Source organism: Falco cherrug, chromosome 17 (assembly GCF_023634085.1).
Source record: "Falco cherrug isolate bFalChe1 chromosome 17, bFalChe1.pri, whole genome shotgun sequence".
Taxonomy (NCBI): domain Eukaryota; kingdom Metazoa; phylum Chordata; class Aves; order Falconiformes; family Falconidae; genus Falco; species Falco cherrug.
The window spans coordinates 4,218,295-4,244,684 of record NC_073713.1 but is presented as its reverse complement, the minus strand read 5'-3'; the positions used below and the strand labels follow the sequence as shown (position 1 = coordinate 4,244,684).

The 26,390-nt window shown below is 44.9% G+C and overlaps 1 protein-coding gene and 1 long non-coding RNA gene across 12 annotated transcripts in view; one reads left to right on the top strand and one right to left on the bottom strand.

Annotated features, from left to right (window-relative positions):
- Window positions 1-395: 395 nt before the first annotated feature.
- Window positions 396-18,146, bottom strand: LOC129737525 (uncharacterized). Of its 2 annotated transcripts, XR_008735421.1 has the most exons (6): window positions 17,814-18,146; window positions 17,093-17,182; window positions 11,211-16,155; window positions 9,863-10,003; window positions 4,328-4,397; window positions 396-1,289 (listed from the first exon to the last, which is right to left on the bottom strand). It is a non-coding gene; the product is annotated as an uncharacterized LOC129737525 (long non-coding RNA). The 2 variants fall into 2 exon arrangements; XR_008735420.1 differs by lacking the exons at window positions 11,211-16,155; window positions 17,093-17,182 and having other exon boundaries at window positions 17,814-18,130.
- PRDM10 (PR/SET domain 10) overlaps window positions 17,110-26,390 on the top strand; it is a 47,330-nt gene continuing 38,049 nt past the window's right edge. For 2 of the 10 annotated variants that reach the window (XM_055728462.1, XM_055728452.1), the window contains exon 1: window positions 17,224-17,338. The gene's annotated coding sequence lies outside the window, so the exon portion shown is untranslated. The other 8 variants (XM_055728461.1, XM_055728460.1, XM_055728459.1 and 5 more) reach the window with 7 other exon arrangements.

Genomic DNA, 26,390 nt, shown 5'->3' with positions numbered 1-26,390 from the left:
CACTATTTACGCACTTTTGTACAAAAATACCTAAGGTGCTTACATGGGATGGAAAAAAAGAACATTGTACAGAATGTCGCATACTTAAAAAGCATCTCCATTCTCAACTTCCATACTCTTTAGTGTCTCTTACAAGAGCTATTTTCCAAAATGTTGAAAGTAATATTGCTGAAATGCTGCAGATGGGGGTAAATCTGTACGATAGATCAATAAGCAGCCCGGTTTTAATTAAAACAGTTGACTGGTCCACTAGTTACTTATTACAGTCTCTTTTTTATAGTATTCGAAAACCCTTAAATCTCTTTTACTGCAGTCCTCTGGCATATATAATTTTCTCTTCAACTTGGCCAAATTCAGTTAGAAAATGGAATTAACAAGTTCTTATTGAAAATTGATACATTTCAATGTAAATATTTTATTGTGTAACATGAATATATGAGTAAATAACAGGACATTTCAAGTTAAACTTTTCCCTTTTCTTAAAATAAAAAAAAAGCTATTTTTCTTTCTCACCAGGCCAAAATGCACAAGCTCTTTATAAATCTTTGGATAGGGGCTTTCATTCGAGGTTGAATTAATATAGCATTTAAAGCGTTATACAGATTAATATACTTTTATATTTACATAGTGCTTGGTGAGTATTAATTAACATTCACAGCCCCTCTGTGAGTCAACACATTTTGAGGATGGCAAAACAGCTGCAAATAGAAAAAAAGGGCTTGTTAATTTGGTGTATGCGAAGGTTTGATTTTGGGGGCACAGCAGAAACCAAAGTAACTGGCTGCAGGTTACCATGCACCTCTTGCAATCGAGTCACAAATGCCTTGAGCAGAGAGTCAAGCCAAGTTCGAGGGCCCTTACGAGAGCCTGAATTTCCGCAGCCATGTGGTGCCAGCATCAAAGCAACAGTACAACCAGAATGCACCCAGTCGACCTGTTTTGATACAGTGCTTCGTGGTACAACACTGGCTAACACAAAAGAAAGTGGCATCCCCATGTGCCGGCATGACATACCAGATACTTGATTTGCTTCGGAGTATTTTTACTGAGAGCGCCTTGATTACAACAGCATTATCCTTGTTCTTCCAAAAAGCGGTTTCAATCTGGTGACTCTTGGGGAAGTCTCACAGATAAGTACGACCTCAGCTGCATTCTCACCTCCAGTGACATGGCCTGCTCCTAGCACTACACTGCAGGCACACCAGCGCGGAAGAGCCGAAGTCCTGCTGCAAGGGTGCAACACAGGCGTTCCACTTCAAAAGCGAAACCATCAGTGCTCAGTTCACTACCTAAAACACAAGCAACAAGTCCAAGTTTGAAGAGTAACAGACTCTCCTTCACAGAGAGATCAGTCCTCTCTAGAAAGAAAAGTCCCCAGGAAAACAAAAAACAAACAAACAAAGTCTTGTCCTTTCCTTGGTGGTCATCAAGGGCTCTATAGGCAACTAACTTCGTATGTATGATTGCTGGGTGGCAGGGAGGAAGGGAGATTGAGACAGTCTCCAGCAAAATGAAAACGTGATTCTGGCAGTTAAAAACACCCCGACGCTTTCAGCGGAGAAAGGCTTTAGAGGCAAGTGCTAGTCAACACCGGAGCAGCAGGTCACGCTGCTGCAGGTATGCTGACACTCGCAATGGTCACGGTTAGTTCAGCATGTAGATATATTCCAGATGAGAACTGGTACTTATCCGTTGCCTGTGACAACAGTACCGATCTGAATGAACGCTGCAAGGCTGCAGCATTGCCTAGAACACCTTTCCTGTTGTTAACCCTGTTAAAGTAGGTGGCAGCTTACATTTCCTTCCAAGAATCCCATTTTATATGCTTGGTTCCAGGGCTTTCAGTGCCCTTTTCCCAGTACATCTATGCTAACGAAGCACTGAGAATCTCATTTTCACCTTTGGCTGCTACTGTTTATTCTGTAAGAAATGTCACAAGTGAGCATCTCTGCCGATTACCACTTGCAAGACCACAACTGTGTCAACAGTAAGAGCATATTTATCATAGGAAAAGTGTGCCCTGAAAGGGCAATGTTAAACGCTTGATAAAGAGGGCAAACAGAAGTCGTTGAGGAATGTGTCTGGTACCATTAAAGTCACTGGGAGCAGCGACTTTAGCAAGCTGATGTGTTGAGATCCTGCCAGTACCTGGAATATGAGTTCAGAGAAGTGAGAAATTCTTTGAATATTCTCCCCATTCTCTTAAACCCACAAATTAAAGCATAAAATTGATCTAGCCTGTGAATAGTAATGTTATGCAGCTCCTTTAATTAAAAAACCTGATTGAAAATTTAAATGGCAGATCACATCGTTCATACTAGCGCTAGGTGAGAAATGCGTGCACGTTAGAGGTGGCAGAGGCAGAGCTGAATCAGCCTTGGTTTCAGGAGGTAGAATGCAAACTGAATTTAGAAAATGGCTACAGCACGTGGCGGGCTCGAGTAAAGAGAACTTATTCCAGCACAATTCAGCAGTATCAGAAATATTGAACAGTGCTTCCAGAAAAAAAACAATATACGACCCAACTTACAGGAATGATACACAGTTAGCTACCACAACTCATCACAAGCCATACTGCACTTAGGACAAGACCTCTATCTGTTAAAAAGGCTGTACGAGGGGCACACAGCAACACAGAACTTTCATTGGCCAACTAAAACTTGATCCCACATCCAGCTATGTAAGTGCCTTTGGGAAATAATATTTCTCCAAAACACATTAATAACATCAGGAAGTTGCCAACCCGCTCTGGAAATGGACATCTATATTTGGCTGCAGAATTTCTTTGTGGAAGCCTAGGGTTCCTGCAGTTTTGCAACTCAGTCTTCCATCTGTAGCTCAAAAGGACAACACATTACAGAGAAGGTGCAGCAGCAGCGAGATTAAGGAAACGGCTGAAGAAACCTTCAGAAGGGGCTTAAGGTATATGCAGAGGATGAAGAAACGGGCTTAAGGTATATGCAGAGGATGAAGATGTTCTATAGAAAGAAGGTAACAAAAAAATGCAGAGTCCTTCTACACCTTGCAAGATAATGCAAGGGCAGCAGGAGTTTAAAAAACAAAAGGTAATTTTCTATGGGAATACAACGAAGTTCAGAAAAAGTGAAAGGATGGAGAATAAATATGAACAGATGCATTTCAAGTGGAGTCACACCATTAAAAAAAGGGATAAAAGGAGTAGTTGGAGGCCTGAGGAAAAACAGCACGGGAAATCTGTGACAAGGAAGTGACACAGTAGATAGCGGTGGACAACAAGCCTTTCTGTTTCTGCTCAAAGACATCTTTAAAAGGGCTTGGCAGGGAAGGGGGGAAAAGTCTACCCTTCATTGTACCAGTGAAGCCTTAACTCTTGATGGCGATTTTCCCACTGCTCTGGTCTGTGCCTTAAGGTGCCATTAACCTGGTTTTCATACAGATATTCTGAGATTTTTCGGGGGCGGGGGGGGGTGTGTGTGGAATTTAAATAGCAATTTGTGCTATGTTAATCTTCAACAGCACGATCCTCACCTACAGCATAGGACGAACCGTTAAGGAAGCAATCGTAACGTTAATACTTACTCTCCCATAACTGCAAGTTTGCAAACAACCCCGTCTTTCAGGTTTAGAAATGTTACTGCTCTGGTGAAGCGCATCAGCACAGAAAAGGTAGCAATGCATTGGATAATGAAAAATACATCAATCAAGGATGCTTAAGGCTAGCACAACAAAAGCGCAGCTGCTAAAGGAAGCCACTGCTCCTTCAGTACTCTGCATGTGAATCTTAGCATCTAGAAAATGTGCTAAGTCTATGATCACATCGCATTTTCGAGATGGAGGGTAAAACCAGTGATCACAGTGAAATGAACCGGACAATTTGTTTTTCTGAAGAGGAAGACTACCCAAGACAAAAGCAGGCAGCATCTGAAAGACACATTCCATTTTGAAATAGATTTGTGCATCTGTAGGATTCACTATCCAGGAGAGGACATTACCTCTGATACATAATTCAATATAATAATGAGCCCACACTCAGATTTAGGATCCCAAATGCAAGGACAGAAGACAGCCTAACCACCTTTTTTAGCTAACGATCAGTTTTCAGCATATACAAATTGGATGTTTATGCTGCTCATTTTCTCTGTCCAGATGGATCTGAGGCTTTGGGCGCTGGCAGGGTCTCAAGGCAGAATAATGCCTGATGCTTCTTCAAAGAGCTGTAGCAAACCACCTGACACAGGGAACTCAAAAGGCAGGGGGTCTAGAGGTCTACAAATAAAAGCACGGTCAGGACACTGCAAGGAGAGAGGAAAGAGGGCTGCATTGCAGAAGACCTTTAGTAAACTCTCACCCTCTTGCATCGTAATATCTTCCTACAGCGGGCTGAAGGCGTCCTCTCATCTTTATCTCTTCTAGTCCACCTGTAAAGACAGAAGCATCATTTACTCTCTGAAGACGGCAAGATCAGTCACTCATGTGTCAAGGCTACCAAACCACTCCAACTTTAATAAGCTGAGCAGTGAACTTTGTGGTAGAGAAGACATATGAGAGCTTGTAGAGGGGAAAAACCTCACACAATTAAAAACAATCCACCAACAACTGAGCATATTTTCCACAGATACTGGCTCATTATGATGCTGAGATTTCTCCTGTTGCCCTCGGACAACATTTCTTTCCTCTCCCCTCACCTGCTGGCCTGTCTCAGTCGGACAGTCTCATTTCAACAGTCTGAACGGTTGTTCATTTTAGAGAGGCCTTTCATGAAAGATGAAAACTCCAATATGTTATAATTAGCTGCAGTTCCACATAAGTCAGTATTATTGCAGCTTTTACATTAGATCTGAATTTGTCCCGCAAATGTGTCTCAAATATTACAGCAGAATGATTAATGATAGCATGCATAATGAAAGGATTAAGCATTGATGCAGGAGAGTTGCTCAAGAGGAACAATTTTAACTTCTTTCCACTCATAATTTATTTTTGTCCTCTACTGTAAAAGAAACCTGAAATTGAAAATAAAAATGGCTTGTGTTACTAGCAAGCAGAAGAAGAGATCTGATTCATGACCAAATTCTTCATTCAGTATTCATTGGTGGATTAAAAGCCAAATAGTCTTAACAAGTGGCACGGCAATGAACAGCATCAAATGTAAAAACCTCAGGACTTGTCCTGCTGGATAAATGTAGAGTCATTTACAGCGGCTTTGAAGATAGCTGCAATTCAACAACAAAAAATCTACCCCTCCCTCTGCAATCAGGTCTGATTCAGTGCCTGTTACATCAGGCATCATGGAATAACCAGTGCTAACAAGCCCTTTTGTGGCACACTGCAGTCACCTTTTATTCCCCCCCCTCGCTTGTTTGTGCAGTTACTCAGTCTGCAAGCAACAGGGTGTGTTAGCAAGTAACTTATGACACAGGAACAGACAAGAAGGGATTCTAAAGCGTCTAGGAGATATGTCATGTCTGATATCATCCATCAACTGCATGATACTTTGAAGTCCTTATTTCTTTGGTGCACTTGAAAGCAAAGTAACTCCACCAGAAGTCCCCTCCTTGCTCACTTTAATTTGATATCAGCATAGACAGCTGCAGTTTGCATCATTCTGTTCAAACAAATATTAAGATACATTTCCTGTGATAATCGCCATTAGAAGCCTCACAGCTCCCAACCACCCATTCTTCTTAAGTCAACACAGGAATATTTATTTTAGTTTCTTGAAATGCGCATCCTGGAGACAAGGGAGTTGTGTAACAGTTACCGCAAGGAGCTGCAGCATTGCCCTCCGGTGCCGATCACCAGACCACACTTTAGGAAAGAGCAGAATGGTCCTGTGCTGATTAGCAACTTCATCTTTAATGAGTCAAGAGGGGGGAAAAAAAAAAAAAGTCAGAGGGATTTTGAAATTCCCAGACACAGGAATTTGTATGTGCAGACCTCACCCTACAATTTTTTTTTTTTTTTAAATGCCCCAAATACAGTGCTCTCCAGTACTATTTAAACTCATATAGCGGCTTCATCTTCTGTACTGTTTTTTTTTTATAACCTTCAAAACATACAGTTCTTTGGTGGGCCACAAGAAAATGAGAAGTAGCAGTATGTCCGCATCTTTCAAGCTCCTAAGGCAGCAAGAAGTTAAAATGTAGGTTCTCTTGGTGATAAGAAATGAAGAAATACATGCATTTGAAGTCTCTTTCAGTTGAATAAAGGCATACAGCAAGACAAGCTGAAGGGAACTAGGACATCCGATTAGAAGATGAATCCCCATGTCTCCAAGGGAAGGAGTGGACCGCCTACAACTTCCACCCGCAAACTCATGGCCCGAGGGGGAGAACAGCCCCCTCCATTCCTCTCCTGAATCGCATTTTCTCAGAAGATGAGTCAGCTTTGTTTTAACAAAAAACACTGTGTCACTTCTCCTGTAACTTTCCAATTGTCTTTTCCCATTTCTTGCAAAGGGCTGAATTAAAAGTTGCTCTTTTAAATTTTACAACTTCTTTTTACTATGTTTCCCCTCACACGCAGGAAAAGAGAGTAGCCTGTGCTCTAGCCACCCCAGTTTACTGAAGCTGGCAAACATTTCCCCCCCTGCAATAACAAAGGCATTTTGCCCCACAGTAATGAACACACCGGTTCTCAGGGAAGTGTCACAGCAGTACCAGCGTATTCTGCATTTTATGAAGCAAATCACAAGGCTTCTTCCAAGTCTAGGTTTGCCTGCCTTGTCTCAGTCATTTGGTCGACTCCCTAAGGTCTCCACCAAGATGTAGCTCATTGGTTAAGTTATATAAAAGGAGTCTTAAGTAGAGCACTCTATTGAGGTTTGAATTTTCCCTTTAAAATGCAAATGGCTGATAGTTAATTCCCTTTTGGGATTTAAGTGCTGAATTTAAAATGGGAAATGATGATACAAAAATATACTTCAGAAAGCATTGCAGCATGAGTAATGAAACATTCGCCACATGAATACAGATTCTTCTGGTCAGCCAGACATCTTCATTTATCTGCATTTTAATAGTTTCCCTCAAAACTGCTTTTGGCGAATTTTTTCCTCAACATATTACCTGGTGCAGTCTCAGTGGACTACAACGAGGGCAAAATTTGACCACGTTTTCTGGTTTTTTAAAAATCTCATCTATCAGCACATTCAAATATATCAATATTCTATCATGTATTATAAATATCTCCCTCTTCTGTTAAAAAGTCTAACAAGACCTCCTCCATACTTCCTGAAAATATAGCTGCTGACAGACCTGTTTGCCAGCTCCTTTGTTGACTGGAAAGGCTAAAAAGCTGTGCAAAAAGGCGTCTACTTAGCAGAGATGTGAAATCAATATTCACTTACCACTTTCAAAAGGAATGTCTTCCTTCTCACTTTCTTTTTCATAATTACTGGTTTACTTCTAAGGGGGGGGGGGAGCATAAGTAATTATGTCCTTAGATCAGTTTATGCTTCAACTCATACATATGCACACACAGACACAGCCCTACAACCTTACAGGGGCTGGGGGGTGCAAAGCGCTCTAACCTGCGTTTAAAATTCAGAGGGCTCCACTCCTTGCACGATCAGGCCTTCAGAAACTCAACTGGATTCCTTGTACTTGTTCTGTCTCCTGGAAAATGTACCTTTACCGAACCCTTCAAAAGAATTCAGCTCTGTGCACACGGACACCGGCACAAACAAGACCAGTTTTAATAAACCTTTTACCAGCAAAGGATGGGACCATGTCATTGTGATTCGAAACCCACAGACCACACGTCTACAAGCAAAGGGCAAGGTTTCTAGCCTGTGTTGAGAACAGCCTAACCCTGTGATCTAGTTGAAGAATGAGAACATGTGTGCCTTCGGGTACGCTTGCTTTAGCGTGTGGGCACAGCGTGGGAGCTGCGCCAGGGAGCACCGGCAGCCAGCGGTGTGAAATCGGAGCAGACCCCAACCCGGGTCCCCCCCCACCAACGTTCCCTGCTGATCCTGCATCAGCTGCAGCACCCGGCATGGGCACATGGATAGGTGGCTTGGCAAGGTCAGCGATTCAATACCTACAACATCTCAAACCTGAAAAACGACAAATTACGCGAGTCTGATTTCGAGTTTTCCCTCTGCCTATACAAGAAAGGATAGAATATATCAAATTGGCAAACTTTTCCTTTTTGCCCTTCTTTTGTTTGCGTGGTTTTGTCCAACTTGCATACCGTCCAAGTTCTCCAGGCTCTGTTCTTTTTTTGTTACAGACCGACTTCAATCAAACCCTAGATCTAAAAGTCCCCAAACAACCAACAAAGAATGTATTTCAGTACGTTAAATTTGAGAAGTCACAATAAGGGCTGTGGTAGAATACTGTGATATCACTCACAAAGGACCATTACTTCATTGTGAATGAAAACAGCATCTGGCACGGGGCAGGAAATAATTTACCAAAAAAGCATCCAAGCAGCACAGCAATAAAAAATAAGAATCAAATGAGTTTGCAGCTATATAAGTCGTTCTCTTCGTTAAAGGTTCCTGCATTGTAAAAACGTTTCTTTAAAGTAAGGCAAGGAAAAATACTGCACATGTTAAGTCTCTTTTACGCCTTTGACTCAAAGGCTTGCCAATAGCTTTTCAACAATTGCGTGATTCACTATTGAGTATTCCATCGTGAAAGAAGCCTGCATTCTCTATGGTAGAGGGCTCTCTCATTCATTTTTATTTTGTATTTATGTTATGGACCAATATGTCAGCTGTTAAAGAAAACCTGGTGGAAGACTGAAAGGGGATAACCCCCCCCCCCGCCCCCGCAGGCATTACAGAAATACCAAATTGCCTTTTAGTCTTAACTACACCTTGAATATGTTTTTGTTGTGTTGCAGTTGCTCAATATTAAAGGAAATAGCATATCATAAAATATTTTCCCTGCAGTTTCTGCAACCACTCTTAAGAGGAAGTGAATGGGTCAAATCAAGACTAGGTAAGGGCCAAATGTGGGAAAGAAAAAATGGAAACAGGCAGGTTTCTTAGAAGTTTTGCAGGGAATTAGTGAGGAGAGGGCAGAGGAGGGGAGCCAGGCTCTGGAATTCATTACAAATATTATCACAGAAGGAGATGCCTCATTACAACTTTCTGCATTTGAGGAGGACCACAAGGATGGGAAGTGGCTCATCCAACTTGTTAGGGTATTGTTGGATGAAACACAACTCACCAGGGAGATTAATTCCACTTTATCAGACTGATCCAAGCAGTGTAAAATGACTTAAGTGTGTTCCTATCCTTTGCCTTCCCAAACACCTCAGCAATTAAAATGACAACTTTCAAGACAATCTTACCATGGTGGCATGACTGTAGGAAGTGGCTATATACCGGATGGGCGTGCATCTGGCAAGTCTCAAAATTACTCCAAACTTGCTTTAAGAAATGCCTTTGCTATTACTGCTGTCTTCTGTTATTCAGGCAAACTCACTAAGCAGCAAATTTCAGAGCATTTTGAAAATCAGTGGTCAAATTCTGGGATCATTTGATAAATCTCATAGCCCAGATCCCACCTGAGCTCCCGCTGTAGTTAGCGTATTAGCTTTAAAGACAGTCTTCCCAGGCAAATGGATTTTAGAGCACTGGAAAATATCAATTCTACTCTGACAGCAAAACTCTTGCAACAGATCTCCAGAAGGGTGCCTGCAAAATTAAGGCAGAGCGAACCTAACATGATGCAGGACACACAAGCGCTCTCAGCTGGAACTACAGCAAATATTTTACTGTGAACTGCAGCCTCACGCTCAGGCAAGCAAATCCTGAATATTTCCACTGTATGCAGGCCGAGGTTACAAGAGTTTAAAGCAACAGCTGAACAATTCTGTAATAACAGAGAAATGCTAAGTACTGCCCTAACTGTGTTGGAAAGAATGCTCTCACCTTACTGTGTAAATCCACTGCTTTGAAGAAAATGCCTCAGTTTTGGGTCAGGTTGGCCAGGTGCCTGGGCACACCTGGAACACAGAATGTTTGGGTGCACCTGAATAACATCACATGAGCTTTGCCAATGAAGATTATCTCCTGCAAAAAAAGAAAGAAAAATTAAAAAAAGGGTGGGTAGCAATAATGAGACTGGCTTAAAATAATTGGGTTACATCCTGTTTACTAAAATATTTTGGGGAAGCAGACTGATGTGCTATGTCTTCCTAGCCTACAGTATCTACGTCCTTCCTCCAGTGTCATCTGTCTGAAGCACAGCAGAGGATCTGCCAGAATTCCCTGCTCTGGGCAGCTCTGCTTTCCTCCTCTGAGCAACAAATGTTCATGTTTTTCCCGTCTGGCGGGCAGCAGGATTTTTTTCATTTGTAGCCACCTGCACCAGGGCAGAGGCTGCAGTTTCAACCTTAATGGCTGTCTCAAATGATACCATTTTCTTTTTGTCAGCTTTAGAGGTAAGGCAGCATTACACTCACTGACAAATCTTGGCACTTGCTATTATACATTTACTCCATCTGATGCCTACTGTTCTCCTAAGACACCAGTTTTCAAAGGCATTCAGGTATCTGCTTATAGCGTGGGTGGAATATACTTACCTTTCAAACTCAATTTAGCTTCAAAACATCCCCTCCTTTAAACTAATCAGTCACTAAAGTAAACACTTCGACTGAGACAACTATCTTCTTGAAGGACGTATTCAACTGCAAAGATCTGCTCTGCAAAAATATTTGGAATGCAATCCAGAATGACACCTCAATCAATACAGCCCTGCTCACTGCTGGGGTCAGGTACCCAACCAGGGCACCGCAGCCTCCCGTGCCAAGCGTGTTAGCAGCAGGACACCACCACCACCACTGTTAAAAACATGGGGTCTTTTTTTCCACTGAAATATAAAATGCCAGAACCCCATGAGATTTCCGCAGTTTCCTTCACAAAAGTCTAACCTTCTAGTTGCTATGAAAGAAGACTGAGGAAGAGCTTCGAAATATGGTAAACAAGGACTCAAACCTCAGGAAAAAAAGCACATAATCTCCACCAAAATTTTAAGTTATTTGGTTTTGAACCAGACCCAGAGGCTCTTAACAAACAGGGGAAAATTGCAAACATTATATTTAAGACACAAGTCAAAGAAAAACTTCAAGAAAAAAGGTGACAACAAAATTTTGTCTAAAGCAGGTAACTGTAGGAACCAAGCTGTATCTGCAGTACCCAGGCAGCAACACAGCACCCTGCTGTGGCCACTAATAAATCTGACTGATCCCGAAAAGCTTCACCTGGGACCTCTGCTCACCTGCCCAGATGCTCTATTCCAGCGGAGCCCTGGGACCTCATGTGTTGCTTGAGTGATCCTAGAGGAGCGTGGGGCTTCAGCTGGAGGGCGGTTGTACCTGGCCATGGGCTTCTAACACCACTTTGCAGCTTGATCTTGAACCTTACTGTCATGGACTTAGTAAGCAATTACTGGCTTTTGCCTAATCCTGATTGTCTTTGCTAGACTGCATCATGACCTGCAGGTTTAATTCCCGTCTAGACCTCAGACCTGTTTGATGACCTGGATTTTTACGTGACCCTGTCTGCTATCTCCAGATAACTCTTACTCATCTTCTCTCGGCTAAATAATGAGAGTGTAGGTGGTGAGTACTCTCACAAACTGGGAGATCCAGATGCATGGATAGGGGACTTCCTAGGACAAGTTTTCTTACCCTTACAAACTTGATTAGGGCTTCTAAAGCTGTTTTAGAAAATGTATTGTTTAAGATGAAAATTTTTTTTTAAAAGTCTTGTTGCTCCACTACAGCAGAAGGACTAGTAAGACAGATGGGGGAATAAGGAATGTGTTATACAGGAGAAGGTGAAAGAAATGTGGCTTGCATAGTCTAACAAAATAAACTTCTGGAGAGGATATGATTGCTGTCTATAAATACATCAGGAGAGTAAACACTGGGGAGAGAAAAAAGTCCCGTATTTAAACTGCATAAAAACGTTGGCACAGGAACAAATAAGTAGAGATGGGCCTTGGAAAAACCTGATCTTCAGTGATGTTTTTAGTCTCTTGTTCAAGGCTACAGAACAAAAGTCTCTCTCTTAAGTGAAAACCTGCTTAAGTTAATAGCAGTGCCTGTGACGGAGAGGGCTCTGTGTCTTGGAAAGCCCCCTGCCAGCTTCTACGTCCCCAAGAAGGTCGGATTTCTTACATCTCTAAAGTCTGGCAAGGGAGGAAGACTGACCAGCTGATTGAGAAATATAGAAAAATAATAGTTTTTGCAGCTAGGGGACTTATTTTTTGCTGATTTATTAAAAGCCTGGATAAACAGTGTATGGCTTTCATATGAAATAAAGTAGATCCTATACTATGATTTATTTTTAAACATGTGCCTGCTCTCTAAACATCTATTGTAAGTTATCACCAAACTTTTTTCCATGTTGCTTTTCTCTATCTACTGAGTGTACCCAGAAGCAGGAGGCCTATCTGTGAAGATCCCCTCTTTCCCAACAGAGGCTGGTAAGACTGACTCTACCATCTCATCATCGCTTTTTTGAAAACAGCAATCAAAGGGATGTGTATTAACAAGTCCTTTCCCAGGGCTGCAGACATGGAAATTTTCTAGCAAAAGGAAAAGGCCTTTAAATCCTGTAAATGTTTTTGATGACTTTTTAAAAGACTTCATTATAATGTCTAGATGCAGGACTAATTTTAATAGAGAATATTCAACTTTCTAGCAAACTCGGAAATCTCACAACGCGTTGTTAATAGTATTCTGAGTCCCTCCAGCTTGCCTAAAGCAGAGGAAACCCAAACAGCCTCTGTGTTTACCCTGCAGTTGATGCACAAATTATTTCCTACTAATAACAATGCTTCTACATAACCAGAAGTGGGTAGTGGTGCCACCTGAACTCGGGTGAAACATTGACCAAAACAAATTTGGTACTTTCAGTTAAGTATTGTAAGGCTAATTGTAAATATCTTTCCCTGGGAAGAGCCGCACGTACTGAATAAAAAGTAATCCCAGATGAAGAAGCGGTTGACCTGGATTTGAAGTTGAACTACACCTGTCCAGTGTGGATTTCTGGGAGATGTTCCAAGAGTTAAGAAGTCTTGCAATGCGAAGAGCAACTCTGCTGCACTGGTGTTCCTGTGCTTGCCATAGCCTGTGAGCCAGGGCATTTACTGGTACCACTGCCACCCAGCTGCTTTGCTTAAGGGTCAGGGCGCCACAGTAGCAGCTGTGCACAAGAAGAATGAAAAATATTTTTCTCGCCCTGGAAAAGCTTGCAAACAGGCAGGTTACATCAAAACTTGTGAAATGCTAAACTCTCTCGGTTGATTTCTATCTTCCCCCTAAACCCAAAGATCTCGAGACACCACCAGAAGCAGCAGTAGCAGCCTTAATAAATACTGTTATAATGGAGTCAGGGAGATACCGGTGTGTGAGTGGCAAAGTATTTTCCCTGCAGGCATTTTTGCAGCCAGAACTTGCATTTCCCATCCCTATACCACAGCATGGCTTTGCTAAATGGGTTTTCCTAGTGAACTGAAAAGCTCCCTCTTCCTAAGACTGGATGCACCCAGTAAAGACTGGTGTGTTTGTGTGTGTGTGATGTGAATTGTTTCCTTACTTATTACTGTGCCTGCTGCCTGTGTTTCTTAGGGAAATATCAGGGGGGAAAACGCTATTTGGGTGGGTACAGATCAGGCAAAAGGGTAGCCAATAGTGAATGCATGTGATGAAATACTTCCCCTAATAGTATGTTTTTCATTTAGTTTGAAGTAAAATCACTTTAAAATTTTTGAGATGATTAGATAGATGCTATTAAAACACACTAACCACCAAACTTCTTTTAGTCAAACCTTTCCTTGCAGTATACAGGGATTAATTCAGCTTGCTTAGGGGGGAAAAATCCTCAAACAACTATTCTTTTTTTTTTGGGGGGGGGGGTGGTGGGGTGGTGGTGGGGTGGGGAATGACCTTGTGAACCAAAACAGGCTAACTTTGTTGTATTTGCAATGTGTTTTATGTGAGGCCACTTTAATTAAATGTATTGTGGCTTGCTCTAAACCAGTAAACTCTATCAATACCTTCACCATGTTTTGTATTCTCCATGCAGGATGCAAAGTAATTACATTTCAGTTGCATTATTATTTAGCAGGTTCTAACAGAAACACAAAGACAGCTGAAGTTTTTCCATCTTCTAGATTGGTGTGTTAAATCACGGCCAGCTGCTGACTTGCACAAGGGAAGCTTGATGGGTACCACAATGCATAGCCCAATTCTGTGCACAGTTTAATTTGGAAATCTAGGCGCAAGTACCTATTTATCATGCACAAATGTAGTCCAGGAGGTCAACAGGGCCAGCGAGGCATAGTCTGCTCCTATAACTCAAATGAGTTTATGGCACTGGAGCATTTTTCTTTGTCATGCTTTAATCTACATGCTTCTCAAAATGGGATCATGTCACGAAGAAAAATCAAGTAACCCCAACAAAAGCAGAAACAAAGAAGTATAGATGGGAAAAAGGACAGAACAGCTTCCTAGGATGTCTGAAAGAGGGTTGGTGAGCAGCTTTCAGGGACTGCGGTCCAGGTGTGGGGAGGCTTGTTTTTAAGGCAAAGACCTGAGACAGTGGTTTTACTAGGTGAAGAAGAGGGACAAAGAGGTTCAGGTGAAGGAGTTAGGTCAAGAAGATACTCAAGAAGTTAAATGGGGTATGGTTTTCCATCTGGAATGGGGGAGAAAAGGGTTCTTGCCAGGAGGATGCCAGTACACGTTGATGTGGGAGATGGCGCGGCAGCCTGGAAAAATGAGCCTTGTCGTGGCCACAGGGAAGAGGCAAGACAGGACAGATGCAGCAGAAGCAGTGCTGAAACAGCAGTATACAAATGAGGTGATGAAGAGATGGAGATATGGATCTGATGATCCAGGAGCTGAGGGGAGGAAAAGGAGCATTTGATGAAGGGTTACAGCGCTGTTCCAGACAATCTAAGTGAATGGGGAAATTATTTTATGTGGTTTATTTGAACGATGAAAATTAGAAATAAATTAACCTAACGAGAAAGCTTCTCTCTCTGACAGCCTGAGGCTATTGGAACAACAAAGCTTGTGCTGGAGCATCAGAAACAACACATTAAATGTGAGAAATACAATGGGCATTACATCACATTCCAGATACTGCAGATGATGAATCAGACCAGCATGCTTTTTCTGCATCTGGCAGCTTGTTGCATCCACTGAATTGGTCTTTCCAAGCTAAAAGAGGGGGGAAAACCCTCCCAAACCTGTGGAAAAACTTTCAGAATATGACCCACGTACCACGAAAGCACAGCCCTGAGGTCCCCTGCTGTTTTGTGCCCAGTTGTAGAGCTATATGTAACATAGCTGTATGAAACGACGGCACAACAGCGTGTTTGTGTCGCAGCCAGTAAGCCTTCAAAATGTTAAGGAGACTCTCAGAAATCCCAAATAAAAATACAACACTGAAAAGTTTAATTTTTTTTTTTACAGTAATACATATAGCTGTTCAGACTTAGAAGAAATAAAGCAGTTTTGATCCTATGTATTTCCTTGTGCTATTCATCATCGTTATGTTTCAGTGTGCTATAAAGAAATTGACACTGTGTTTATAGGCTAGAGCAATAAATTGACTTTATAGCTCTCACAATTCAAATTAGAGAACTGCCCAAAGGAGTAACAAGAATGTTGTGGAGGGGGTGGGGGGAAACCCCAAATTAACAGACTTTTCTAACTGGTAACTAATTGCGCTCACTTCAGTTTTAGAATCCTTTCTTATGGAACATTTTAAGCTCAAGTTCTACGTGCAAGTTATAAAATTTGCATCTCTGGTGGTTTTGTTGGTTTGTTGTGTTGTGGTTTGTTTTTCTTTTCAAATCTTGATTGCTCACGGAAGGGATGGGTCAGTACAATGGGATGATTTCAATATAGACCTGCACCCCTTAAATTTAAAGGACTAGATAGGGCTTTAAAGGCAGACCTGGGGGACAAGTACGTTTAACTGCATCGAGGTCTGACCCTCTCACTGTTCTCCTAGGGCAGAGAATGTGCAGAAGTGATTTTTGTAAAAGCAATGATTCATTTTTTGACCAAAATTTACCCTTCCTCTGTTGCTGGGGTTTGGGTCCCTTGGCCGCAGCAGCCCACTGCAGGATCCGCAGCTGCCCGTGTATTCCGTACGTGCACGCAGGTGGTGCGTGAAGCCATCTGGAATAAACTTCACCGGTTCTAAACACAGAGATTGTCTTATTTAAAAAATAGCTACTGAACTACTAGACCAAATGGCTTTCTGAGCGTATGCTAATGTCAAGCAAGGCATAAGAAAAGCAGTGTTTTTCCGTGCCACCATAATACAAACACCTCTTTACGATGAGCAGCAACAGAAGTACGGCAATAACCCCGCTGGAATGGCCAATTAGTTACATTTCTGAACAATAGTAATTATTATCCATCCCTGAACTGACATTTAGGACTTGGACACATATACCATGGGAAAAAAAAAAGGAATGCCAGCGGCAGCCTGGGTCCCTTTTGGCAGCAGGAGCCTTTTTGGGGGCATTTCCTCGTGGGCTGCCCCTCTACAGATGTTAATAGCTCTCACTTCAGCTTTTAATTTATAAGAATATAAGTAAAATTACAGTGAAACCCGCTGGATTATTATTTTTGACACAATTTCAGATAATTATGCTCCAAGCGGTGGGCAGGGAGGGCTGCAGAGCATCACGGCTGGAAGCCCATGAGAGATCTCAGGCTCAGCTCCGTCTCCAGCAGGGAGGGGGAGATGGACCCTGCCCTCCCTGCCGTGTAAAAGGGGGGTCCCGCCCGGCCGCCCTCCCGCCCCGATAAATCAGTGCCCATCACCCGGCGCCCGCCCCCGCGCTCCTCCCCGCCAGCAGGGGGCGCCCCGCCCCGCCCTCCCCCGCCCTCCCAGCAGGGGGCGCTGCTAGCGTCCCCCACACCTCCTCCCCCAGCAGGGGGCGGAGCGCCGCGATAAGAGGCGAGCTCTGATTGGTGGCAAGGCCCCCGGCGGAGCGGAGCAGGGATGAGAGAGGCGCTCTGATTGGTCGAAGGCACCAGGGGGGGGGAGTAAAGGCCCGGGCAGGGGTCCCCCCCCCCTCCCCTCCCCGTGGATCGGGGTCCCCCCCCTTGCTCCCCGGGCCCTGACCTGGCCGCCTCCGAGTCTTTTCTGGAGGACTTTTGGGCCCCATCTTCGCAGGCGGAGGCGTTTCAGCCAATCAGCGTGCGTCGCCGCGGCCTGTTGCCAGGCAGATTATGGTAATGAGGTCGGGCGGCCGCCCCCCCTCCCGCTCTGCAGCTACCATTGTGAGGTGAGGACAGGTGGGGGGGTTTGGGGCCGCAGCGGGGCCGGCGGCAGCGGCCGGGACGCGGCACCCGCACGGGACCCCCTCAGGTAACGCGATGGGACGGTCCGGGAGGGAAGCCCGATCCGGGGGCGCCGCGGGGACCCGCCGGGGGTTTTGGACTTGTTGTTTTAGTCGCACCCAAGATGGCGCCCGGAGCTGGCGGCTCCTTGGCGCTGAGGCCGGGATAAACCGTTCGCTCCCGCGAGTGGGGGGGGGGCAGTAGGGCGCAGTCATTCCCCTCACCCCCCCGCGGGAGAGGTACAGTCCGCTTCCCCCCCCTCCCCGCCCCAGCCGGGATCCCCCACCCGCCCCGGACAGAGGGAGAAGGGCTGCCCCCACCCCTGTTCCCCCCCTCCCTGGATGGTACAGTCCGGACCCCAGCACCTCAGTGGCGGGGGGGTGCTGGAGCCATCTTGTCCCCGTCCCGTCCCCCGTCCCCAGCACTGAGGGGGGGGCCCTCGCCCCCCACCACTACTCTGGGCCGTTCGCTCCCCTCCCCTATGGTTAGACCAGCGCCCCTACCCTCGGCTGCCGGGCCGTCCCCTCTCCTCTGCCCGCCCGGCGCGACCTCTCGCCGCCATCCCCGTCCCCCCCAGGGCCGGAGTGGTTGGGGCGGACTGACGGCCGGGCGCCCTCATGGGGGGCTGATGCCGCCTTCCCGGGGCCGGGGGGGGCCGCCGTGCTGCCTCACACCGGGGAGCGCTGGCGGGCAGCGGGCGGGTGGGGGGCACCTGCGCCTCCTGATTGGCCGCGTGCCTCGCGCCCCTGCCTCCCATTGGTCTAGTTAGGGGAGGGGGCGTTGCACCCCCTCCTCGGATTGGCTGGTGGTGGTGGCAGCTATGGGGAGCGGGGGTATATAAGGGGAAGGGGGTAGCGGCGGCCGGCTGGCCTGGGGGGAGCTGTGGGGTGGTAGTTGTTGAGGGGTCCCTCCTTGGTGGAGGGTGGTACCTGGGGGCATTTTCGGTGGTCCCAGCAGGGAAAGGCTCCGGTGTGGAGGGAAGGCAGCCCTTTTGCCACCACCCTGAGGTGCCAGTATGGGGCTTGCGTGGCTGGGCTCATCCAGGGGCCAGGCTGGTGGGTGCGGGCCTTGTGTTGGCTCCCACCACCTGAGGTGGATCGATCCATCATGGGTCTGAAGGAAGGGGCGAGGCCCAGCCTTCTGTGAGTGGGAGTTGTGGTGTTTGCCACTGCTCTGCTAGTGTGGGGCCTTTGGGCAGCGGTTGCATCTGCTAAATGCACCCGTTCTTGTCGTCTGGAATATGGTTATGGCATGTGGCAGTTTGATCTTGGGGATCTCTTGTTGCCTAGGTGTTGGTGTTGAGTTGCCATGTCCCTCCTCCTGTGCTACGGTGGCATTAAAGGGTTGTTAAGGGAGCTTGTTATGCTGGAACGGAAACATAAAATCCTGTGACTTTGTCTTTCAAAACTACTGATCCTAAAGGGACAACTCTCCCTTTATAGGGTTACCTTGCTCAAGGCGTTTCAAGCTATGCACAGTCACCTGTTACTTCAGCTATTTGCTGCAGACCCTCAGAAGGGGTCCTGTGGGGTTCTGTAGGTGAGAGTTAAAAACCTGGTTTAGGTGCCTGAGCTTCAAAGTCCTGAGAGTGAAGGGACAGTGTTTGCAATGTGCTTCTTGGTGTCTGCACACTAGCCCGTCCAGCGTGTTACTGATCTATTTGTGGTCCTTACAGGCCTTTAAAGGATGAGCAAGCACGAAGCTGGGTGTCTGTGAGGTGCCTATCAGTGTTTCTCCCTCAGAATTTCAATGGGAATAGAGGCTATACTGAACTGCTTTCTATCTTTAATAATTCATCCCCCCCTTTAATTGGTTAAGTTAGAAGCTGAATTGCTAATGAATCATCAACTGATTTTGCAAGAGGGTTCTTTGCATCTTCTGTGGAAACAAAATAATAGGCAGTTTTAAGCCTTCTAATGCCTTCATTTCGGGGGGGGGGGGGGGGGAACCTAACCACACAAGAGGGTGTATTTCTCTAGTCAGTCCTTAAATGGAGAACTTGCCTCCTGAGTTGCGATGCTTTTTGGCACTTTGCTATATGCACTCTTCTCTTGTGTGTTCGGTACTTAAAACAAAGACAGCTTTACTACCTTGATTATAGGATGAGATATTGGTGTAATTGTTATTATTTTTATCTGATGGAATAATTGACAACTTGTTATTAGAGAGAAATGGGTATGTGGTGTTGCTTTCTCTGCTCTGCTACTAACCTGCAAAGAAAATCCCTGGATGAACTCTCTTATGGTAATTTGCTCAGCAGTCAGCAGCTACTTCGAGTGTGTTTCTGACCACCTGCAGCTGCTGTCAGCTGTGTAAACTGAATTTTAATTGACTTATAAGTGTAGCTAATTACGGGGGCTGTTTTAGTATTGTGAGTTTTGTTTTGACTTAAACATGAGATTGGGTCTATTTATCACTTTTATTTCATGCTAGTAGAACACAGAGAAAGAGAAGGTGTGTTTTAGCCCTTAACTGGCAGTGTGTGTTAAGTCCCCACCTGTTTTAATGCACGGATAGCCTGATTTGTGTTCTCTACTTCAGAGAAACAGCTGTTCTGAAAAAGACAAGTTTGGTGGCTGGGTTTTTTTATGTGCAGAAACAAGGTAGTTTTGTCTTTCAAAGAGCTTAAAGTGGAGGGGTGATTTAATTCAGAGGAGAAGAGATGCAGGGAGGTTAGAAAGAGAGGGAGGGAGGGAAGAAGCAGCACCATCAACTTGTAGGAAAGGGAACAACCTCCTCTTCTGACAGTAGCTTGGAGAAGAGTTTCCTGAGCAGGAGAAGGGATAGGAGACAAAAAAGATGGCAAGTGGAAGCCGCAGGGGAACTGAGCAATGTGGTGGGTTTGGTACAGTTTTGCTTTCTTTCAGTAAAACCTAAGAGCGCATAAAACCTTGAAGGTTGCATATGCAGCACCATAGCACAGGTTTTGATACAGACCTTTTATTTTCCTTGTTTGTTATGTTGTACTTCAGATACATGTTTTCCCTGTTTTCTTGCTTTGTTGGACTTCTCCCTCTATCATGTATAAAACAAATCAAATCAATGAAGTAGACAGGGTCGCTGCCTCGAGCAGCTGGAGCCTGAGAATTGCAGTGTATGATAGTAACAGATGATGATATCATGGGGAGTTCAGAGTATGAAGCGTTTGGAAGAAGGCAAAGTAAAGAATGTGGTCACACATTCAGGAAGCCGAGGATGGGAGGAAGAATCTAGTTGCTGGAGTGAATATGTAGATGTTGAGCGAATGGGAAGACAAGCGACTTAAGAATGTCATGTGCATATATGGAAATGTAATTAACTTGTCTCTTTGCCCTCTCAGAGGGTGAAGGACGGATGCAGTGAGAAAATGCCTTGTTGTGTAAGAATTGGGACTAAAGCAGGTCTCTAGCCCAACCATCCTCCTGGATGCTAATCTCTCTTCTTGGGACTCACCTGGAGTGCTTGCTTATCTCACATATTTTGTGGTAGAAACAGGCTTTCTGATACTTTGAGAGCAGTTGCAACAGACTGTCCGGTTGTATTGAGTTTGCGTAACAAGGTTTTGGTAGCTGGGGGGGGGGATACAGGGGTGGCTTCTGTGAGAAGCTGCTGGAAGCTTCCCCTGTGTCTGATAGACCAATGCCAGCCAGCTCCAAGACAGACCCACCGCTGGCCGAGGCTGAGCCCATCAGGAATGGTGGCAGCACCTCTGGGATAACAGATTTAAGAAAGGGAAAAAAACCCCTGTGCAGCTGCAGCTGGAGAGAGGAGTGAGAATGTGAGAGCAGCAGCCCTGCAGACACCCAGGTCAGTGCAGGAGGTGCTCCAGGCATCGCAGCAGATTCCCCGGCAGCCCATGGAGGCCCATGGGGGAGCAGCCCCCCACCCGCAGCCCGAGGAGGACCCCGCGCCGGGGCAGGGGGATGCCCAAAGCCTGTGACCTGTGGGCAGCCCGTGCTGGAGCAGCTCCTGGCAGGACCTGTGGCCCCGTGGGGAGAGGAGCCCAGGCTGGGGCAGGGCTGGTGCCTGGGGGGCTGCACCCCGTGGGAGGGACCCACGCTGGGGCAGAGCAGAGTGTGAGGAGGGGGCGGCAGGGACAGGGTGTGATGAACTGACCGCAGCCCCCATTCTCCGCTAAGCCTGGGAAGAAGCGAGGGGGAGGGGGGAGGGGTTTTAGGATTTGGTTTTATTTCTCATTATCTTGCTCTGATTTGATTGGTAATAAATTAAACCAGTTTCCTCAAGTCAAGTCTGCTTTGCCGGTGACAGTAATTGCTGAGTGATTTCCCTGTCCTGGTCTCGACCCACGAGCCTTTTGCTCTATTTTTCTCTCCCCTGTCTGGTTGAGGAGGGGGTGACAGAGCGGCTGTGGTGGGCACCCGGCATCCAGCCAGGGTCAGCCCACCACACATGCTCTCACCTTTAATGCTTGGGGACTGTCCTTTTAGGCAAAGGACTGTGATGCACGTTGGACGCAGTAGTGGAGGACTGGCCTTGAAGATCTAAGAGATCTCTTGGAGCTCATTATTGCTTTGATGATGGATGTGCCATAGGGATATAGGTAGATAGATTCCTTATGCACAATTTGAGTAAAGGGTGAGTTTGTGTTTGGCTGAGCTCTTCTATTTGTTATACGACTAAATAAATTGAAGCCATTTCTCCTTTTGTGGAAATAAATAATCCTTGCTGTCCCAGCCCTATGTATGATTTCCATTTCTAACTCACCAGTAAAACATAAATATTGGGGTTATATATTACCTGATTATTAACATTCAGCCAAAATGCACCAGAGCCAGAGTTCCTTGAAACAATATGTGCTTTTGATGGATGGCAATGCAGAGGAGGAGACGGTAGTCGTGACTCAGTCCTCAATGAGGTTAGAAACCTTCTTGCTGCAATGAAAACGTGTTCTTGCCAAGGGATCTCAGGAAATGCACCGACACTGCCTTCTAGGCAGGCTGGGGTAATTAACTTAAGTGTGGGATATAGCTTTTTGCAGACACATGTGATGTTCCTTTTGAGCATAATAAATCATTTTCATATTAAAGGCTGGAGGAAGACCTGTAGTCGTAAAACCCCCTTTCGTAACAATCTTGCTGTCCTTGCACATGGTGAAAAAGAGTGGTCAGTGAGCTCAGTACTTAAAGGATTAAGCTAATAGCCCCTGCCATTATTGCTGCAGGGAACCCCAATCTATATACAAGCCTCTTTTTACACTGGGGAGTAAATCACATTAGCTGTTTTATGCACCATTATAGTAGAGTGGATTCTCATTTGAGATACTGCAGTGGCTTTATGGCTCCCTGAGCAGGGAGGTGGACTTCTCCCCTTGCCCGGCTGTAATATTCCCCCATTCTTCTCATCCCAGAGAAGGGACAAAAGCGAATGTTTGGCAGGCACTGGTTCGGGTGCTTCCTCAGCAGAATGCCCTTAATTAGACTTGGAGTAGTTGCTGCAGATGAAGTCCCCAGAGCTTTTGTCTGTGTATCTTCTTGTGTAGTCCCAGCATTGAAAGAAATTGTCATTCCTTAATAGTAGGTATGCCAAGAAAATGTGATTACTGATGGCTTTTTTTTTTTGGTGGTGGTTTTCTTTGAATTTCAGAGCTGAGCTTTCCTTTGAAGCACTGCGTGAGTTCACGATATTCAACTTGTGTCAAAAACTCTTACATGCCAAATACAAAATAATACGAAAGTGACTTTGCTGTTATTGGAGGTTTTTTTTCTTAAAGCACTGCTCACTCCCATTCCCTAGGTGTTAGGGGTCACAGGTGCACCTATGAGGTGACATGGCATGGGTGCTGTGATGGCTGAGGGCGAGAGGGGGGCTTCTGCTGAGGACAGTGAGGCTAATGAGGACGTTGCTGTTGGGCAGTGGATGAAGCGCTTTGCCCCTGAGCAGTGCTTTCTCATTCTCTGGAGGTGAATGCAGTGAATGGGGGAAGCTGCTGATTTAATAACAAACCTTCAGAGAAAGCATGCTGCAGGAACATGAGAGAGGGGTTAGAGCATGTCACGGTGGTCAAAAGGAGTTTTCAAGTGAGTTTTCCAAAAGGAACAACTGTTCAGACAGTGACACAAAAGGTGTCAGCAGCTGCAGAGGACAAGCTTCACCATTAATGAGATTTTTCAGATTGGATGTAAAAGGCAAAAACTAAAGAGGAAGGCCATAGGTTTCAGACACCAGCAGATCCCCAGGGGGTGCCGAGGAAGGGAAGGTAAATGAAGGGAAAGTAAATGTGAATGGCATAATGTGAATGTTTGTGAAACAAACCTGATTTGTCTTGAAGAGGGTGTTGATTTACTTGTAAATCTCAGATGAGGCAGATGGCTGGATATGATGGGTGTGCGGACACGTAGGAAAATACTCATCTTGCCCTGCTTGAGCTCTGAATCGGATGCTTTCTAGTCATGGTTAGCATCAGGTTGTTCCTGCACTGATAAGCCTCACCGAGATAAGCGCCGGTGTCACTTCCTAACTCTGACCGTGCTCTTCTGCCTGTGAAAAACATGGCCATGTTGCAGGGAGCTCAAGGGCAGCACCTATGGGTGCTGTTGCAGATAGAGCTCCAGCAAACACAGGTTGGAATGAGTTTATCTTCTACTGGAGTAGATATTTTAAAGTGATGGGAGCTGTGTGGGTTCTTGATTTACATTGTATCTTATATTGTGATCCATGGTATATAAATAGTGACGCGCTGTTTTCCTGTCACTGCCTTGCCACTCTGATGTACTGGAGTGTTACTGGGTTATGTTTATACACTACTGTTTCAGCTTGTGCCATCACTCAGCGTGGACTGGGTGAGGCATGCCTGCTATTTTGGGGAGGAAAATGCTGTCTTCATAGTAACTGTAAATGGTTTAGAATCTCAGATGTTGGTGTTGCTTCTTGCTCATGTGCATGATGCTCCTCAGGTTGTATGTAAACATTGGGGTGGTGATAGAATTGTGGTTGGTGTTGGTGATGGGTCTCATAGCATGCGTGTGTGTCCCTTAGACACGGCAGCACTTCCCAGTGAGGTGCTTGCCTCTTTATTTAGTTTGTCTGAAAATGTCTGATGCCTGTGAGATACAGGGAGAAAAATCAACAATTACAAAGGATAATCTGTGGACAAATGATGCGGAGAGCAAGTGGAGACCAGTGGAGAGTGTTCCCTTGCATGCTAGCTCTTTGGCAATGCTTTTGCCTCAAGTTCCATGTTTATTTCTGCAAAAGGACTAGTAAAGCTTCTGGCTAGACCTTTGAGAGAGTGTTTTCTTTAGCACAATCTCCCAAACTGGAATTGCTAACAGGCTTAGTGTGGAGGCCACGTACCCTAATGCACTCGTCATGAGTCTTCTGCAACTAATTTGAAAAAATACTGTGGCTATGTGGTGAGCTGGGCATCTGCTGCTTCCTTGTGCAGTGAGACATCTCTGCTGAGAGAATACCATAGGGAAATTGTTAAAATCTCAAGGCACTGTGGCTGTCGGTGTCACAGCTGTAATGGATATTGAGAGAGGGATTTAAAGAAGAAAATAAGATCACGAAGGATAAATGAGCGAGAGCATCCTATAGAGTACTAGTGAGCAAAGTTATTTTGGTCTTTTGCTGCCATCACAGTTGGAAAAATTACTTGGGTGTTTGTATTTCCCGACAATTTTGTTGTCAGTGACTTTGGACCAGATCATGTTCCCAGCTCCCAACCTTAACTGCAGGTCTTGTTTTTTCACTGTTGGCTTTTGTACCAGCTAAATTTCAAAGCTTGCTCGTGCCTCGTGCCCTCCTTATTGCCTGGCCTTGGGATCTCTCAGGGGCATGGCCTGTCTGCTCCCGCACAAACTTCTCACTCGGTGTAGCCACGTTTCCAGGGAAACATGCTTTTCTGTGTATTTTGGTCATGATGGAAATGATGAGGATTCTCGGAGACCCAGGCTTTGGTAGGAATGCATACCAGAGGCAGATCCTACGATGTGTTTTGAAGTACTGAAGTTGAAAGCATCAGCAAATCCTCCAGCTCCTAATATTGTCTGATTGTTATTGCTACACAATTGGCTGGGCTGAGCAGTTGTTTTTTTTTTATTTCTGTGGAGAACAGCAATAACAGTACCATTTATAGAAACTGCACCACCAAGCCACTGAATTTGGCTCAGCCTTGCTTTTTTGCCCTGAGATTTGACATTAATGCTAGCTTCTAGAACCATGGCAAAACTCAAAATGATAGTCTTCTGCTTTCAACTTTTTGGTACTATTTTTTCTTGCAGATATGAATCTTAATGCCCACTTTTGTCTATTGAAGACCTGTCTGAACCCTTGGGTCTCCTTTTCACTTCTGTTGTAAATTATTTGTGCCAAAGTGAGTCAGCAGGCGTGAGTCAGCATCTTCCTTGAGACCTTCAATATCTGCTTGTGTGGAAGGTCAGCCAGAAACTCTGCTACTTGTTGCACCATGTGGAATTAGCCAGAACTGTGCCTGTCTCTTAATTCAATCACTGGTTAATTTAATTACATTCTTATTAACAGGATAATTATATTTTTAAAAAAAAACACCCATATCCTCCACATTGAAACCTCTAGATTTTATTTTTCTAAGTGATTAGGTAGTTGATTACACTACTGGCTATTGTTAGTGCAGTTACCTGAACTGGCTCTTGATTAATAAGGACAGTTAAGAAAAAGAGCTGTTTGGGATAAACCAGCCAAAGAATGTCAACAGGATAGGCATTTAATTTTATGTAGAAGGATTTCAGATCCTGTTAGTGACATAAATGCTGTCACATTTCACACAGGCAGTTCTAGACCCCTTGGTGATGGTATATCTGATAAAATAAGTGATGGAGTTGAGTGAAAATGGTAGGATTAGGTATGAGAAAATCCCTGAATTAATCCTTAATAACAAGTAGCTTTGAGATAGCTGGGTGAAAGGTGCTGTGTAGGGATGGAGGATATGTATTTATAGAGCAGAGCTTGTGTGGTGTAATATGTAAATAAACAATATTTATTTGTAAATGACCCTGGCTTTCAACACTTGGAGAGTAATGCTGGTGTTTGACAGTCCTAATTGTTTGCTGCAGTTCATTATTTTTTTCCCCATACTAATGAGATCCCTTAACTAAAGTATG